This window comes from Ixodes scapularis, unplaced genomic scaffold (assembly GCF_016920785.2).
Source record: "Ixodes scapularis isolate PalLabHiFi unplaced genomic scaffold, ASM1692078v2 PGA_scaffold8__174_contigs__length_109621045, whole genome shotgun sequence".
Lineage (NCBI taxonomy): Eukaryota > Metazoa > Arthropoda > Arachnida > Ixodida > Ixodidae > Ixodes > Ixodes scapularis.
In genome coordinates, this window is record NW_024609883.1 from 39835573 (window position 1) to 39853038 (window position 17466).

At 44.2% G+C, this 17466-nt stretch overlaps 1 pseudogene; it reads right to left on the reverse strand.

Moving 5' to 3' along the window:
* Positions 1 to 2491: 2491 nt before the first annotated feature.
* LOC120842090 lies at positions 2492 to 6692 on the reverse strand (annotated as a pseudogene).
* Between the last annotated feature and the right edge of the window lie 10774 nt (positions 6693 to 17466).

The window sequence follows — 17466 nt, forward strand, 5'->3', positions numbered from 1 at the left end:
TGCATAGTGGTCTATTGTTTCATCACTGGCACTGGGAGGGTTGTTTCTTTTTTGGGGGGGGGGATGTTGGGGATGTGAGAACATGCATAGTATAGCCACTCAAACTAGAGACAAAACAAGGGCAGGCACAAGAACATACAAATAATCAGTCACAGCTTATGTGCATGGAAGAAAAGTAATCGTAGAGAGAACCCCCTGTGAACTTGGGGTCTGCCTGCGACATAAAAAAGGCACACACTGGCAGCAAACAAGAACTTACCTCTGCTGTAAAGAAAGCAACAATGCAACAAATTATTCGAATAAATGTGACTAGACAGAAAGCGAGGCAACAATGCATGCTGAAGAGACTGGCCGCCCTTGAGCTCCAAGGGAACGTTCAGGTTCCGAGCGTGCACCTGCAGCTTGCAGGGATAAAAAATATGCTTCGTTATCTTCCCTACCTCATGGCCAGTGGCTAACGGCTGGCAGCGGGGAGGAGAGCCCTCTTGTGAACCTGGGGTCTGCCTGCGACATAAAAAAGGCACACACAGGCAGCAAACAAGAACTTACCTCTGCTGTAAAGAAAGTAACAATTTATTCGAATAAACGTGACTAGACAGAAAGCGAGGCAACAATGCATGCTGAAGAGACTGGCCGCCCTTGAGCTCCAAGGGAACGTTCAGGTTCCGAGCGCGCACCTGCAGCTTGCAGGGATAAAAAATATGCTTCGTTATCTTCCCTACCTCATGGCCAGTGACTAACGGCTGGCAGCAGGGAGGAGAGCCCTCTTGTGAACCTGGGGTCTGCCTGCGACATAAAAAAAGGCACACACAGGCAGCAAACAAGAACTTACCTCTGCTGTAAAGAAAGTAACAATTTATTTGAATAAACGTGACTAGACAGAAAGCGAGGCAACAATGCATGCTGAAGAGACTGGCCGCCCTTGAGCTCCAAGGGAACGTTCAGGTTTCGAGCGTGCACCTGCAGCTTGCAGGGATAAAAAATATGCTTCGTTATCTTCCCTACCTCATGGCCAGTGACTAACGGCTGGCAGCGGGGAGGAGAACTCACTTGTGAACCTGGGGTCTGCCTGCGACATAAAAAAAGGCACACACAGGCAGCAAACAAGAACTTACCTCTGCTGTAAAGAAAGCAACAATGCAACAAATTATTCGAATAAATGTGACTAGACAGAAAGCGAGGCAACAATGCATGCTGAAGAGACTGGCCGCCCTTGAGCTCCAAGGGAACGTTCAGGTTCCGAGCGTGCACCTGCAGCTTGCAGGGATAAAAAGTATGCTTCGTTATCTTTCCTACCTCATGGCCAGTGACTAACGGCTGGCAGCGGGGAGGAGAGCCCTCTTGTGAACCTGGGGTCTGCCTGCGACATAAAAAAAGGCACACACAGGCAGCAAACAAGAACTTACCTCTGCTGTAAAGAAAGTAACAATTTATTTGAATAAACGTGACTAGACAGAAAGCGAGGCAACAATGCATGCTGAAGAGACTGGCCGCCCTTGAGCTCCAAGGGAACGTTCAGGTTCCGAGCGTGCACCTGCAGCTTGCAGGGATAAAAAATATGCTTCGTTATCTTTCCTACCTCATGGCCAGTGACTAACGGCTGGCAGCGGGGAGGAGAGCCCTCTTGTGAACCTGGGGTCTGCCTGCGACATAAAAAAGGCACACACAGGCAGCAAACAAGAACTTACCTCTGCTGTAAAGAAAGTAACAATTTATTTGAATAAACGTGACTAGACAGAAAGCGAGGCAACAATGCATGCTGAAGAGACTGGCCGCCCTTGAGCTCCAAGGGAACGTTCAGGTTCCGAGCGTGCACCTGCAGCTTGCAGGGATAAAAAATATGCTTCGTTATCTTCCCTACCTCATGGCCGGTGACTAGCGGCTGGCAGCGGGGAGGAGAGCCCACTTGTGAACCTGGGGTCTGCCTGCGACATAAAAAAGGCACACACAGGCAGCAAACAAGAACTTACCTCTGCTGTAAAGAAAGCAACAATGCAACAAATTATTCGAATAAATGTGACTAGACAGAAAGCGAGGCAACAATGCATGCTGAAGAGACTGGCCGCCCTTGAGCTCCAAGGGAACGTTCAGGTTCCGAGCGTGCACCTGCAGCTTGCAGGGATAAAAAATATGCTTCGTTATCTTCCCTACCTCATGGCCAGTGACTAACGGCTGGCAGCGGGGAGGAGAGCCCTCTTGTGAATCTGGGGTCTGCCTGCGACATAAAAAAAGACACACACAGGCAGCAAAGAAGAACTTACCTCTGCTGTAAAAAAAGCAACAAAGTAACAATTTATTTGAATAAATACGACTGACAGTGACACCAAAAAAAGGCATGCTACAAACCTTGCCTTGCAAAGTTGGGTCGCTTCCTCTACTTCAGTGAAAACATGTTACACAGACAGACAATACACTCATGCACCTTGCAGGAAAAAAAAAAAATCTGCTCCATCCGTAGCATACCTTATGCCATAAACAAGTAACTGGTTGCTGTGAAGAGAGTGCCGTAGGTGGTTCAGATGAGCTTCTGAGATGATCTGCAGTGCAAATTTCAGTGTGAGCTACACCACACAATAGCCAGCAGCCACCGACTATTGTGGAAGGCAAAAAACTCGAGGTACACCTAAGCATTTCTTACGAGTTGTAAATGCGAAAGCATGCAAGCCGCTCCCTTTGTCGTCTGCTGCGTACTGAAAAAACTCGATCTTAGTCTTTCTTGTACAGTTATCGCACATTACGCCATCCTAATAAACATTGTCATCTTCTTCCTTGGCTTTTGTTCAAACATGGCGTACGGCTCGTTCCTCGCACCGGAGTTCTATCACGTACTAGCGCGCGCGCGCTTCGGGAACTCGGAGGCCATGGATCTCGGAGGCCGCAGCGGCCAATGGGAGCTCCGTCGACGCACGCCAGTCAATGGAACCGAAGGCGAATCACTCTTATTGGGGTCGCGGCAGAAACTAGGAGCCGTTTTTGCGTTTCGGTCAGGTCGCTCCATGAGACCAGTTAATGCTTTCGCATTAAAACACAAAACAATTATCTGTGCCTTCACTTCGATGAAGGGGGGGCTACGCTTTTGTTATATTTTTGCTGTTAATCAAGCAGCCACGCTACCAGAAATGTTAACTACTCGTGTGAACATACCCGGCATGAGAGGCAAACCGGGTTCGTCTTGCCACGATCAGCTCGCTCTTGGGGGGCCTTGGATAGCTGGCACACATGGGCGGCGGATGGTCCGGCGGATTCGCAGCGACGGCCTCCTTCAAGGTGGGCCATTTCCCCAGGCAGACCATTAACTCGTCCAGGAGCTCGTCACGGTACTCTGCAAGTCGATATCTCGTGTCACGGTTTTGTCACCCACTGTTTCCACAATAACATACGAAAAGTTGCGTCGGCTGGCTTCGGGCGTGCCGTTGAGTGGCCCTTCCGTGATCTGGGTGTTGCGATCTTGAAGCAAAGCTCCCCTTCCCTGGTTGTGGCTTGCTCACGCCCGACATTTTCGTTGAAATGAAGCACAGCCACCAAGGTCCTACAATAAAGACAGACACAGCATGGGGCCGAATTAACGCAAGAGTATAAGGTTTCAACAGGGCACAAATTTCATACACTAAATGGAGTAGCACATTCAAATTTGAAAAGCTAGTCCAAACTTGATGATAAATTATGAAGCCTTGTTTACAGGGTGCTGGCTTGAAAACAACCAACGGAACTTTTGACCTTGCTCTGCTCAGGCTTGTCCTCCCAATTACAAGCAATGCACAACAGCAGAAGCGCGCAAAGTGGGGGTCGTGGGGCCTCAGGGAGCCGAGGGCACGTTGGCATTATTTCAGATATTTTACTCGCAACTTCCCAAGCAAGCCATCTTCAATACACTGCACTGCAAGCTTTACAGCATTGGGCGCGTTCAGTAGCGCCTCCATTGCCTCCGAACGGAGTGACTCGAGTCGGAGTCCTACTGAACCTACTGAACGGCAAAAAAATCCGCGGCTCCAAACCCGCTTCTGCACAGTTTCTGCTTCCTCCCTTGTGCCAGACGGTCTCCGAATAAACTGGAAGCAGGCGATGGCGAGCACGATCGCTTCTATTTGACGCCGGTATTGAAGAAGCCTTGACAAGGTCGTTGAAGAAAAAGCGGGTGACTGTAGATATCAGTGCTGCTGTTCGAAGTGATGCAACGCGATCGAGCCCTTCGCTTGGCGGTGCAAAGGCAGCTACTGTTATAAAAGGCAACAAAAACGTCGTCGGCACACGCAAAATAGAGAGCTCGGTGAATCTACGCCGCCGGTTGCGATACTTTTATACGGCCATACATTGTTCTGCCCTTCGTAACGAACTTCCTATAAAATGTATTCGTATTCACAAGGGAAGTTCAGCCGTGCTCGGTTGGTCAGGAACTGAAAGCAAGTGCTGTGTGCCCTCTTCTAGCACTTCGTCGTCTCCCGCCTAACGCTTTCGAAATTTTTTGTTCACATTTGATAAGGAAGATTTTGTGACAATATACTATAGCAAATTTTTTTGAGAAATGGTCAACTGAATAGAGGAAGGAACCATTAGGCCAGTTTAGCTTTACCTTGCTTCCATCCCTTCTGGTGAAAAAACCCGAGATTTGGAGGCGAACCCTAGCAGGAGGCTGTTGAAGGCTTCCACGTAGTACGTCTGAGATCCGGGGGACAGGTGCTGGATATCCTTGAGAAGCCGCGGGCTTGCAACGATACTCCTGAGCTTTTCGTAAGCTGGTGTACCTGAAAAATGTAGAGAGCGTGACAGTGTTAACCCGAACAAGTTGTTGCCGGCTTTTCTCAGACCTGAAACGTTCTCATAGGAACTAATAGTGCAGCGAAAGCTGCTCATTAGGGGCTCTAAGTTAGGCAGCAAAACTGACCGCTTTTCAATACCCTGTTTGAGGAAAACATGGAAAAGCGCGGATGCCATGTTTGTGCTTACTGTGTTCTGCAGTGTACATATACAGCTATGTGACATCATCAAGGCATGTCCATTCTCCCTCCCGTCACCCCACCACATCAGAATCGCAGCACGGCTACGGTGAACAATGAACAAAATAGTTAACTCACCGACAGCTAGCCAAGTGCGATCGGAGAGCGGCTGGTGCAGGCACTCGTGCTAGGGTCCGTCGTGGCCGTCATGCTTGTTGACCACGTGGTTGAGGAGGCTCATCCACATGCTTACCATGAGTGGGCCATTTCCTTCCCCCAGTGCAGCACAGTGGTACAGGTGGTTGTTTACCGGCTGCACCCACACCTCCAGATCCTTGCAAGGGCCACTCCGGCTTGCTGCGAGGAGCTTCTTCACGCCTTGGAAAGGGGGCATCTGTTATCCACAGCATGTAGGAACCCAGTAGGCAAACAACAATGTGCACAACAAACCTTTGGAGATGTGCCACGTGTCGAAGTAGTGCTTTGTGCCACTCTCCATGGTCCCCATGTGGCACTCCACACCTGGGTGGCGGTCTGCAGAAAAGGGATTGCGTGGTAGAGAGCCCAAAAGCATAGGCAGGTTCGAAATTCTTCTGGTAAATTTTATATACCTGACATGAAAGAGGCAATGGTGAAGCCTCGATCCTTGAGCTTGGCAAGGCCACGGAGGAGGGCCACCTTCTCCATGGCGTTGCTCGAGGGCACTTCAGCTGTCTGATTACAATATGTATACATTTAATGGTTCAGCAGTCGCTGTCAATGCCATATCTGTTGTTGTTAGCTGCATCAACCGGCAAAGACAGAAGGTCTGTCGTGTCTACCACTCTCTTTGGTTCACCCATAAATGCTCATTGCACTGACTCAATACATTTAAACTATACAATTTAACAAAAGATGAGGGATAGTAAATAAGAGATATATCAGTCCTACAGTAACCACTTTTGCCTTGGTTAGTAAATCTTACCTCACGAACTTGCACTTGCTCAATGTGGATCAGCTTCTTGGTGCTCGCCTCATGGAAGGTGTATGTGCAGTACTTGGCGCAGAACCCCGGAGAGTCGCAGCGGCCATCGCCAGCCAGATCAAGGTTCTTGCCTCGTAGTTCTTCCAAGAGCTCGCTGTTGCGTCGTTCGTACACCTGGCAAGCAATAATGGCATTTAAGTGGGTAAGACTGTCATTTCATTTTCAGAACCGCTTTCAGTACTAGCTGACCTGCTTCACCACAGGCAGCAGGTAACCACTCTGGTAGTAGTAGTACATGCGCTCCGTGATCATCGCAATGTTAAGTGACTCGAGCACCCTGAAGGTAGTCGCGACCTGGGCACCTGAAAAGAGAATACCGGCACAAAGGAGAACATTTCCTGCTTTTTTGCCCCCCAGCATCGGTTGACTCCTCCACTTTCTCGTGTGCTTGTTCTCACAGGTGCTTGTCACTGTCAGCAGACTGCCTTTCACTACAGTGGTGTTGCGGCAAGGGGCAAGACACGTGTGGCACACCCGGAAGAGCTCCAGGAGCTGCCCCTCAAAAACAATGTACTTGCCCTCTTTCTGGTGTGGCACTTCTTCATGTCCTGTTGATCACTAGAAATGTAAATTCAACTTTAATACACACTGGAAGTTTTCGAAAACGGTTACCTCAGGAAGCTCTCATTTGCAGAGAGCACGTAGGAGCTGTCGGCTTCACCAGGCGCATCATAGTCGTCCTCCGTGTCATCGTCTTCAATGTAAGGATATTTGAAGTGATTAGGAGCTGGCATAGCATTAGTATGGGAAACACTGCTGAGACAGTGGTCTTCTGACAGATTTTTTTTCCAATACTAAATTTTTGCCCAGCTATCATCTCAGACCAGTCACACCAGCAAAGTAACCTGGATGCTTAGCCTTCTTTAAACAAATTTCTGTGTAAACACCTCCGGTGAAGTAGCCCCTTCTCGCATTGTACGAGTCATGCGGAACTCCTCACCCAGGCCCACGTCGCTCGCAGCTTGAAAGCAGAGGTCTGAGCCCTCTTCCATGTCGGAACTTGTTTCACTGTCCGAGTCACCGGAGTCATCTGACATGTCCTCCAGCCCATCGTTGTTCTCTGCGTACCAAGGCATATTCGGCTCATCGCCAGAACTTACCTGCTCTGCACTTTGGTCGTCCTCAGATGGTTTGGGTGTGGAGCTGCGACGGTTAGCGACTTCACTGGTGGGCTCGTCCGGGGCTCCGAAGCCGGGGGCCGTGCTGGGGATTGGCGATGGCAGCCGAGCCTTGGTAGCTGTGGCAGGTTCGACTGGTCTGGGCGCTCCTGGGGACCCTGCATCTGGTTGTGGTGCGAGCACAAAGGCGTTGCACCCTTGGTCGACCGATGACACTAGAGATGCAATACATAATCCAAGCTTAGTATGAAGTCTACAGAAAAGACTGTCAACATGCTGATGCATTGCCAAAATAATTAAGTTAATTAAATACTCTGTCATACTCACACACTGGTGTCAGAGGGTCAACAGTGGCCGTTCCTGTAGCGCCTGTCGTGCCGGGGACTGGCAACAGCACCCGAGCCTTGGTAGCTGTGGCAGGTTCGACTGGTCTGGGCGCTCCTGGGGACCCTGCATTTGGTTGTGGTGCGAGCACAGCGGCGTTGCACCCTTGGTCGACCGATGACGCTAAAGATGCAATACATAATGCAAGCTTAGAATGAAGTCTACAGAAAAGGCTGTCAACATGCTGATGCATTGCCAAAATAATTAAGTTAATTAAATACTCTGTCATACTCACACACTGGTGTCACACAATCTACGGTGCCAATTCCTGTAGTGTCCGTCTGTGTGCCAACGGTTGCACGAGGGGCAGAACACCGGGAGCAGTAAGCCTACAACACAATGCAAGGGAGGCTGAGTGCAATATAATGCTCCTGCACACAGAGTCAACTCTATTTGGGCCAGCTGAGAAGTTGAGCAACCTACAGAAAAGTAAACATTTGCAGCTGCTGTCTGTGTGCCTGATGCATATAAAAATCTGCTCTCAAAATCAATGAAAGGGTTGAATGGCCACAGTAAAAAATGTCACCAGAATGGTACAAAGGCTTCGTACATCTGGTCCAGCTCCTTGACTACCATCGCAGGATCCATGTGCAGCCGCTTGCCCTTGCCACGCTTCTGCCGGTTGCTGCGCGCAAGATAATTGTAGTAGAACATGCAGCTTGCACCCAATATACATTGCACACTGGGAAGCGGTAGAAAACTCACTGAAATGGAGCCTCCAGCAGGGCTGTCACTGCTAGACGCAGCTGCTAGCCTTTTCAGTTTTGATCCCCTTGGCAGCTGGTTGGAATACATATAAAAGAAGATGTATTGATGTATTATTGATATTTCGTTTAGTGGAGAATCTGGTTGCCACAGAAGGCCACTGATGGTAAGCTGTGTTTGCAACTTCTACCTTATGTAAAAGTTACGCAGTGAACCTCAGTTAGCAGCGTTACAACGATTTGCAGTTGCACGCAAAACAGTTTGAAAAAGCGACAATGTAATACTAGAAGCTCTATCATAGCGAAGTACACAATGAAGTTTGACTGAGTCACTTACCAATGATGTTGCACTTGCTGCTGTTGCCGGCGGTAAGAACAGCGTAGGGATCGCCCCGCGTCTCAGTTGCAGACGTCCCGTGACCTTTGTGCGCGTCTTGAAAGCATCCGGAGCGAAATGTCGCGAGCATACCCGAAGAACTGTGTCGCTAGACGAACCCCCGATTGCCTCCAACCAAGTAGCTCTCAAATGATCTGGGACAGCATGGCTGCTGATACACTCGGCATCGCGATCACTAGGCTTGCAGCAACTGACGGAACAGCGCCGTCGCTTTACGGAAACCGACATCGCCGCCGCTTTACAAAAACCAACATCTCAAAAAAAAAATATTGGCACTGGCGCGCACTAGCAAACAGATAAAAGATGGAGTAAACGGGACACACGAATCACGCAAAGAGCAGAAAAACAAAAAAACCTGGCACCCCGCGCAAATTCCTAAGCACTTACGATGACTAAGTAACACAAGCAACAAGCTCTCTTCAGGAGGTCTTCACATATCAACGCGATAAAACTATAAAACCACCCGAGGTACACGACGTACGCGAGACGCGTTACGAGACGGCGACCATGACAGAAAACAAAATGGCGAAGCTTCTGTTTGTTCCGATATGCGAACGGAAGTTACGATTTTGTAGAACGTTGGGAAACAATTACGACGTTCATTCAATGGACTGTTTCTTAAACCTAAAAATATGTAATTGAACAGGCGATTTAAAAAAATCACGAAGATTTTAAAACCAACATCTAAGCTGTCACTCATTCTATTGGCCAATGAGAAGCTGAGTTGAATGACCATCACTACCAATGAGAAGCCGAGCTGAATGACCATGGAATTTGCGCGCAAAACTTCAAATAAATCTCTCGCCGTCAATATTGCTCTAAAAAAATTTTTTTTTCGCGTAAAATTAATTTTTTGACACGCGTGTCCCAACCAGACTGTTTAAATAAACTTTTTTTTTCTTTTCACGGGCTCTTTAAAGAAAGGTGTTTCCTGTACATTTTTCTATAGGAAGTCCTACAGGAAGGCGACTCCTGTAAAACAAGTTTACAGGAAATCTTAAAGGAAGGTGTTTCCTGTATATTTTTCTACAGGAAGTGCTACAGGAAGGCGACTCCTGTAAAAAATGTTTACAGGAAATCTTAAAGGAATGTGTTTCCTGCATATTTATCTTCAGGAAGTGCTACAGGAAGGTGACTCCTGTAAAAAAAATTTTACAGGAAATCTTAAAGGAAGGTGTTTCCTGTACATTTTTCTACAGAAAGTCCTAAAGGAAACAGTTTCGTGTAAAACATTTTCAGGGAATATGTAAGGAAGGTGTTTCCTGTAAATTTTTCTACAGGAAGTCCTACAGGAAGGCGACTCCTGTAAAAATGTTTACAGGAAATCTTAAAGGAAGGTGTTTCCTGTACATTTTTCTACAGGAAGTCCTACGGGAAGGCGACTCCTGTAAAAAATGTTTTCAGAAAATCTTAAAGGAAGGTGTTTCCTGTACATTTTCTACAGGAAGTCCTAGAGGAAGGAAACTCCTGTAAAAAATGTTTACAAGAATTCTTAAAGGAAGGTGTATCCTGTACATTTTTCTACAGAAAGTCCTACAGGAAGGCGACTCCTGTAAAAATGTTTGCAGAAAATCTTAAAGGAAGGTGTTTCCTGTATATGTTTTTACAGGAAGTCCTACAGGAAGGCGACTCCTGTAAAAATGTTTACAGGAAATCTTAAAGGAAGGTGTTTCCTGAACATTTTTCTACAGGAAGTCCTACAGGAAGGCGACTCCTGCAAAAAATGTTTGCAGGAAATCTTAAAGGAAGGTGTTTCCTGTATATGTTTTTACAGGAAGTCCTACAGGAAGGCAACTCCTGTAAAAATGTTTACAGGAAATCTTAAAGGAAGGTGTTTCCTGTACATTTTTCTACAGGAAGTCCTACAGGAAGGCGACTCCTGTAAAAATGTTTCAGAAAATCTTAAAGGAAGGTGTTTCCTGTATATTTTTCTACAGGAAGTCCTACAGGAAGGCGACTTCTGTTAAAAATGTTTACAGGAAATCTTAAAGGAAGGTGTTTCCTGTACATTTTTCTATAGAAAGTCCTACAGGAAACAGATTCGTGTAAAATATTTACAGGAAATCTGTAAGGAAGGTGTTTCCTGTACATTTTTCTACAGGAAGTCCCACCGAAAGCCGACTCCTGTAAAAATGTTTTTAGGAAATCTTAAAGGGAGGTTTTTCCTGTATATTTTTCTACACGAAGTCCTACAGCAAGGCGACTCCTGTAAAAAATATTTACAGGAAATCTTAAAGGAAGGTGTTTCCTATATTTTTCTACAGGAAGTCCTACAGGAAGGTGACTCCTCTAAACAATGCTTACAGGAAATCTTAAAGGAACGTGGTTCCAGCATATTTTTCTACAGGAACTGCTACAGGAAGGCGACTCCTGTAAAAAATGTTTACAGGAAATCTTAAAGGAAAGTGTTTCCTGTATATTTTTCTACAGGAGGTCCTGCAGGAAGCCGACTCATGTAAAAATGTTTTTAGGAAATTTTATAGAAAGCTGTTTCCTGTATATTTTTCTACAGGAAGTAGTACAGGAAGGCGACTCCTGTAAAAAATGTTTACAGGAAATCTTAAAGGAAGGTGTTTCCTGTATATTTTCTACAGAAAGTCCTACAGGAAGGCGACTCCTGTAAAAATGTTTTCGGAAAATCTTAAAAATAAGGTGTTTAATGTACATTTCTCTACAGGAAGTCCTACAGGAAGGCGACTCCTGTACAAAATGTTTTCAGGAAATCTTAGAGGAAGGTGTTTCCTGTATATTTTTTTACAGGAAGTCCTACAGGAAGGCAACTCCTGTGAAAATGTTTACAGGAATTCTTAAAGGAAGGTGTTTCCTTTACATGTTTCTACAGGAAGTCCTACAGGAAACAGTTTCGTGTAAAAGAATTTACAGGAAATCGTAAAGGAATGTGTTTCCTGTACATTTTCCTACAGAAAGTCCTGCAGGAAGGCGACTCCTGTAAAAAATGTTTACAGAAAAACTTAAAGGAAGGTGTTTCCTGTATATTTTTCTACAGGAAGTCCTACAGGAAGGCGACTCCTGTAAAAATGTTTACATGAAATCTTAAAGGAAGGTGTTTCCTGTATATGTTTTTACAGGAAGTCCTACAGGAAGGCAACTCCTGTAAAAATGTTTACAGGAAATCTTAAAGGAAGGTGTTTCCTGTACATTTTTCTACAGGAAGTCCTACAGGAAGGCGACTCCTGTAAAAATGTTTCAGAAAATCTTAAAGGAAGGTGTTTCCTGTATATTTTTCTACAGGAACTGCTACAGGAAGGCGACTCCTGTAAAAAATGTTTACAGGAAATCTTAAAGGAAAGTGTTTCCTGTATATTTTTCTACAGGAGGTCCTGCAGGAAGCCGACTCATGTAAAAATGTTTTTAGGAAATTTTATAGAAAGCTGTTTCCTGTATATTTTTCTACAGGAAGTAGTACAGGAAGGCGACTCCTGTAAAAAATGTTTACAGGAAATCTTAAAGGAAGGTGTTTCCTGTATATTTCTACAGAAAGTCCTACAGGAAGGCGACTCCTGTAAAAATGTTTTCGGAAAATCTTAAAAATAAGGTGTTTAATGTACATTTCTCTACAGGAAGTCCTACAGGAAGGCGACTCCTGTACAAAATGTTTTCAGGAAATCTTAGAGGAAGGTGTTTCCTGTATATTTTTTTACAGGAAGTCCTACAGGAAGGCAACTCCTGTGAAAATGTTTACAGGAATTCTTAAAGGAAGGTGTTTCCTTTACATGTTTCTACAGGAAGTCCTACAGGAAACAGTTTCGTGTAAAAGAATTTACAGGAAATCTTAAAGGAATGTGTTTCCTGTACATTTTCCTACAGAAAGTCCTGCAGGAAGGCGACTCCTGTAAAAAATGTTTACAGAAAAACTTAAAGGAAGGTGTTTCCTGTATATTTTTCTACAGGAAGTCCTACAGGAAGGCGACTCCTGTAAAAATGTTTACATGAAATCTTAAAGGAAGGTGTTTTCTGCATATGTTTCTACAGGAAGTGCTACAGGAAGGTGACTCCTGTAAAAAATGTTTACCGGAAATCTTAAAGGAAGGTGCTTCCTGTACATTTTTCCACGGAAAGTCCTACAGGAAACAGTTTCGTGTAAAAAATTTAAAGGAAATCTGTAAGGAAGGTGTTCCCTGTACATTTTTCTACAGGAAGTCCTACAGGAAGCCGACTCCTGTAAAATGTTTTTAGGAAATCTTAAAGGAAGGTGTTTCCTGTATATTTTTCTACAGGAAGTCCTACAGGAAGGCGACTCCTGTAAAAAATGTTTACAGGAAATCTTAAAGGAAGGTGTTTCCTATATTTTTCTACAGGAAGTCCTAAAGGAAGGCGACTCCTGTAAACAATATTTACAGGAAATCTTAAAGGAAGGTGTTTCCTGCATATTTTTCTACAGGAAGTGCTACAGGAAGGCGACTCCTGTAAAAATGTTTACAGGAAATCTTAATGGAAGGTGTTTCCTGTACATTTTTCTACAGAAAGTCCTACAAGAAACTGTTTCGTGTAAAAAAATTTATAGGAAATTTGTAAGGAAGGTGTTTCCTCTACATTTTTCTGCAGGAAGTCCTACAGGAAGGCGACTCCTGTAAAAACGTTTACAGGAAATCTTAAAGGAAGGTGTTTGCTATACATTTTTCTGCAGGAAGTCCTGCAGAAAACAGTTTCGTGTAAAAAACTTTACGCAAAATCTTAAAAATAGGTGTTTCCTGTACAATTTTCTACAGGAAGTCCTACAGGAAGGCAACTCTAGTAAAAAATGTTTACAGAAAATGATAAAGGAAGGTGTTTCCTGTACACTTTTCTACAGGAAGTGCCACAGGAAACAGTTTCGTGTAAAAAAATTTACAGGAAATCTTAAAGGAAGGTGTTTCCTCTATATGTTTTACAGGAAGTCCTACAGGAAGGCGACTCCTGTAAAAAATGTTTACAGGAAATATTAAAGGAAGGTGTTTCCTCTATATGTTTTTACAGGAAGACCTACAGGAAGGCGACTGCTGTAAAAAATGTTTACAGGAAATCTTAAAGGAAGGTGTTTCCTGTACATTTTTCTACAGGATGTCCTACAGGAAGGCTACTCCTGTAAAAAAATGTTTTCAGAAATCTTGAAGGTGCTTCCTGTACGTTTCTCTACAGAAAGTCCTACAGGCAGCTGACTCCTGTAGAAAATGTTTTCAGGAAATCTTAAAGGAAGGTATTTCCTGTATATTTTTACAGGGAGTCCTACAGGTAGGCAACCCCTGTAAAAAATGTTTCCAGGAATTCTTAAAAGAAGGTGTTTCCTGTACATTTTGCTACATGACGTTCTAAAGGAAGGCAACTCATGTAAAAATTTTTACAGGGAATCTGTAAACAAAGTACGAAGTCTTAAAGAAAGGCGTTCGCTATATACCTTTTAACAAGATCTCTTATGGTAAAGCATTTCCTATATATTCCTATAAAAACGTCTTACAAGAATTCATTTTTTATTTATGTCTATGGGAATAGGATGGGAAGTCGAATCCTATAAGGTCCTAATGCGTGAAGCCAAACCGAGTTCAATTAACGTTATGCCATGAGAGCTCCTGTAAGAACTCTCACAGACGTCGATTCCTGTATGGCCTCACTGAACTCGGACATGAATTGTTTCCGTTATACAGCCATGTGATAGCACGGAAAGGAGTCAGAAAGTCGGTCATAGATCTTCCCGTTTAAATGGATTATGGAGCACATGCAGTAAATCACTTCCTTTATACCGCCAGGTGACAGCACGGAAAAGAGTCCTTACATGAAGTCAATCAAATACCGCCATTACACGACTGTTTGCCCGCAGAAAGGTATCCCCTGCGGCCAATTAACCAACATGGAATTTTGTAATCACTACCGAACGATGCATGTTAAAGACCCCAGGTCAGTAATATACTGAACTGGCTAAATTTCCCATTTACAATGAAAACAACAGATGCCATCATAGAAACCCCAACTTTACACTAACATGCATACAACAAATTTGACCTTCACTGAACTGCGAGAAACAATTTGTTTGAGCTTTCTAGAGTTTCTTTATGTAGGCCACCGATACTAAATAAAACGTGATAGGGATATGAACAAAAACTAGTCAAAAAGATTTATTGGCAAAGTAAAACACACAAAGATGTATGTATACATATTACAAGTTGGAAAAGCAAGCATAAAACAGCGCTGTAAGCGTCTTCTTTTCCTCTCCATAGCATAAGAGCCAAACAAATTGTCAAACGAGCTATCTAACACAAAATGCTGTATACCGTAAAATACCGAGCAAGCACCCACTCGAACCTTGGAGATAATCACAAAAAAGGGGGGATGGGTGCTTGTCCGGTCATCAGTTCTACATATAAATGGACCGTGCATATTATCTCAGACCTTACAAATTTGGGAATGGGCGGATGTGCGGTACTCTATGGTAGGTTTCCCAATATCAAAGCGATTTGAACACAGAGCAATACGGTGAGGAAGTAAACCAAAATCTGTTTTTAAAGTTTTAAAATATAGACAGGGAGCATGCCAAAGAACGGGCTCCACTAATCATTCGCTCAGAATGCACTACGAGTGGTGGATACAAGGTGTAAACAAACGCGCGCAGTGATGTGATTGCTACGCCATTTGCACAAAATTGAACCAAAGGGCTTACCCTAGCAGCTACATATCCTTCTACATTTAGCCCAAATGTGAGGCACTTGAGACAAAATTTTGCGATAGCTTGATTTTACTTAATACTAAAAATACAACGACGATTATGCCCCGCTACGCGTCCAGATCTTAATGATTGGCTCGCGCGACTGTTCAGAACTTTCCATTTTTACCACAAATCACACACTTTCCTATTTTATCTCCCTGTCAGTGTCAAACACTGACAATACTTGAAATTTATGCAATATCTGTTCTGTTCCTCGTCCGCTCTGTGCTTCTCACCGCACAGTTGTTTACTGCAGTGAAGGGGCAAATGCAAAGCAAGCAGATGTATTTTGCTTATTTTGCTTTGCCGCAGGGCATCCGAGTGCTAAAGGGAAAGCATTCACTCAGAGTGGAACGTTGAATATGCAAGCGTCGGGTATATTAAAACAAGGAACTTCGAGAGTATTAATGTAACAGCTCTTAGGGTGCAGTAAAAATTTATAAATTTAACTGCGGCTATTTTTCATAATTGACTGCGGTAAACCGGCATTATTTCTTTCAAAATCGGGATTCAGCGAGAGCAGTCACAAGAAAATGTATACGAACTGCTCTATAGGTTTATTTTTTTCGAACTTCATTGTTAACTTGTCATATTATATATATTTATCTGTTCGAGGTCCAGTAAATAGAATAAATTAAAACTAATTTAGGTGAACCAGTAGAAGGAAGCTTGGGAAAAACATTGACGGCTTTGGCTGGGTTGTTTTAAGAAGGCATACTTATCGTTCACATGTCAATCTCGATTATTATGAAGTTCTACATGAATCTTAAGATACACATGAATCTTAAAATATAATATTCACAGTGCTATGAATGAAAATGAAGTGTGTTTTTGTGTTCCAAAAGAACTCTTTGCTGCTCCATAATAGACTTTTGGCGGCTCCAAAAGGTTTTACAAAATCGCTCGGGTCAATCCCACCACTGCGCGCGTGAGGGTATTCGAGGCGTAAACAAACACAGAAGGTGCGCGACTAGCAGACGGCCTAAATGAACACAAAAGAAAATGTGCAACTGGAGTAAGTTCAGTCTCTTTCAATCCTGTTCGGAAGCTTGCAAACGAAGACCTTGCTTCCAAGATGAACGAGAATACATCCAGATGATAACATAGAAAAAGGAAGAGCCTTCATAATATTGCTCTGTGAAATAAAACACTCCTGTACATGACTAGGGCAGCCTCCATCTTCAATAGTCACCATTTCTTTGCACAACATAAAACATGTCTTTGATGGAGTAGAGACTTCGACAATTCTTTCAATTACATAAAACACTGAGTCAAGTCCAATCATAACTGTACTGTTGATCTTTCTTTCACGAGTATACTGCCTGCTTGCGTAACGGTTTCCCTGGTAAACAAAACGGAAGTCCTCCCCCACTAAGAAAGTTGAAGAGTAACCTGCCTCAACAAGTGCTTCTTCTTCACAAGCTGCCAAATGGGAAACTAGTTTAACCTGACCAAGCATTGTGGCTCCATCAACCTCACAGGATACCTGCACAAGCCGGTGCTTTGTCATTTTATACTATACATAGGCGTTCCAGGATCTGTAGAGGCACACCTTTGGCAGCCGTTACACACTTCACGTGCCTTCCATTACGAGATTCAAAGACAAAGGCTGAGTGAGCCCAAAGTGGCCCAAGTTCTCTCACAGATTTTGTGAGATGTAGGAGCTGGTGCACGTTAAAAGTCATCATCTTGATGTTGTACAGCCGTGGTATTTGCTGCACAAACTTTCTCAGGAGTAAATCTAAAATAAAGAAGATGTCAAGTCAAATTTTCTGGTATACTGTCACAAAATACAGCACATATACTTTCAAATTATTTGGGTGCTTAAACGGACACTGACACACCACCATTTTGTTTTCCCAGGCAATCTATTATGGTGTCAGAAGACTACAAAATCAATATTTTGCTATACGCTCCGTGCGGGAACTATAGGGCGCGCTTTCAAAAACGCGCGTAGCGCCGCTAGCGGAGGAGCTGGCGTTTGACAGTGAGGCGCGCTCAGCAGCCTGCGGCGCCTTTTCGCGTGCGAAGCTGTGGCGGCGGAAGCGCGCACGGACGGAACTTTTGCTTTTTGAGCCGATAAGTTGAGGGTGACGTTGCATGAGTGCTGGGAGAGATTTGAGAAAGGCATTTAGGCTGTTCTCCCCTCCTTATATATTGAGTTTGAGTTGTTATTAGGGGTAATTTCTTTAGTTGTGGTCGAAAAAG